Source organism: Canis lupus, chromosome 38 (assembly GCF_003254725.2).
Source record: "Canis lupus dingo isolate Sandy chromosome 38, ASM325472v2, whole genome shotgun sequence".
Taxonomy (NCBI): domain Eukaryota; kingdom Metazoa; phylum Chordata; class Mammalia; order Carnivora; family Canidae; genus Canis; species Canis lupus.
In genome coordinates, this window is record NC_064280.1 from 936033 (window position 1) to 938042 (window position 2010).

The following is a 2010-nucleotide window of genomic DNA, read 5'->3' on the forward strand; positions in this document are numbered from 1 at the left end:
AACTCCTCTTCCTAGCCTTCAAATCCTGCTCCCTTATCTCTCCAACCTTAGCATGTATTCCCCCAAATCCATCCAAACACATATCAAATGCCTTCAGGCACTTGGAACTATAAAGATGAACTAGATGTTGCTGTTCTCAATGAGCTCACAGTATATAGAAAGAAGCAAATGTGCATAAGCTGATTCCTAAACCACGTGAGAAGGTCTAGGCTGCTGGAACCCAGTCAGTAGGTTGATTGAGGGTGGAGAAAGGGCATTTGAGGCAGAAGAAAGTAGATGTGCAAAAGCATGCAGGCCTGAGTAGAGCACATTCACGTCACTCCAGGTCATTCCACATGATGGAGCAAAGAAGTGGAGAAAAATGGACTGGTAATTTGGGGGGATAAAGAAGTGGGCAGGAGTAAGATTTTGCATATTAAGAGATATCCACAAAAGCTTAGAATCGATCCTAAGGTTAATGGGCAATAGTTGAAGGATTTTCAGTAGGGAAGTAAATTTTAATCTTAGTATAGAGGTTTGAAATTGTTCTGATTCATAGATAAGTCCAAATTCAGGGACTTGTTTAAAATGTATTTTAAAGATCTTACATTACAGAGAGATTGGTATTTGTGAACATAGCATATATCAGAGTCTGTCCTATATAAAACAATAATTAGGTAGTTCATCAGGGAATGCAAAACTAAAGCTGCCATCTTTTGTCCCCACGTGTGTGCACCTAATCTCAGCTGGTCTGCCGGAGACCCCCTGAGCGCCAACTCTATTCCCCCCATAGTCCCATTCCCGCTCCAAGATGAAAGAAATTACCATGAACCAGGAGAAACTTGCCAAACCGCAAGTGCGCATTGGTGGAAAAGGACCTGCCCGCTGAAAGAAGAAGGTGTTTCATGGAACAGCTACGGCAGATGATAAAAAACTTCAGTTCTCCTTAAAGAAGTTAGGGGTAAGCAATATCTCTGGTATTGAATAAGTGAATAGGTTCACAAACCAAGGAACAACGATCCACTTTAACAACCCTAAAGATCAGGCATCGCTAGCAGTAAACATTTTCACGATTACAGGCCATGCTGAGACAAAGCAGCTGACAGAAATGCTACCCAGTATCTTAAACCAGTTGGTGCAGACAATCTAACTAGTTTAAGAAGACTGGCTGAAGCTCTGCCCAAACAATCTGTGGATGGAAAAACACCACTTGCCACTGGAGAGGATGATGATGATGATGAAGTTCCAGATCTTGTGGAGAATTTTGATGAAGCTTCCAAGAATGAAGCAAACTGAATTGAGTCAACTTCTGAAGAAGATAAAACTTGAAGAAGTTACTGGGAGCTGCTATTTTATAGTCTGACTGCTTTTTAAAATTTTGTTCATGGATCTGATAAAGTCTAGATCTCTAATATTTTTAAGCCCAAGCCCCTTGGACACTGCAGCTCTTTTCAGTTTTTGCTAATACACAATTCATTCTTTGCAGCTAATTAAGCTGAAGAAGTCTGGGAATAAACTTTGAAACAAGGTTAACAAAGTTCTTTGCCTAGGAAAAATAAAATAAAATAATTACTGATATAATCTCTCCTCATTTTGCATAATACTGTGTATCTGTAAAGAATCAGTACTCATTCATTCATTCATCACAGGGACAGGCAAGCTTGAAGAAGCAAGACAGCTTCTCGTTATTGTAGGACAATACAAGTGACCTCTGCCTCCTCTCATGAGATGGATTATATTACCTATTTGAATTATATGCATTGAAAAAAATTGAGTAGATTAATAAATAAGCACAGTATAAAATTCAACCACCAAAATCAGTGAAAAGTATGCTTCTTCCCATGTCCTCTAGCAGGTTCCCTGCCCCTTTGACCTTCCCCAGAGGCAACTACTCTTATAAACTTTTCCAAACACCATTCTATAATATACAAATGGTAACATTTTATAATGCTCTTTTACATGTTTATATACATTAATACAAAGCACATTGTTGTTCTATGAGAAGCATAGAAGCATGAGAGCATAGAACTT

General features: G+C 39.0%; 1 pseudogene; it reads left to right on the plus strand.

Annotated features, from left to right (window-relative positions):
• Positions 1-775: 775 nt before the first annotated feature.
• LOC112642921 (transcription factor BTF3-like) lies at positions 776-1471 on the plus strand (annotated as a pseudogene).
• Positions 1472-2010: the final 539 nt, after the last annotated feature.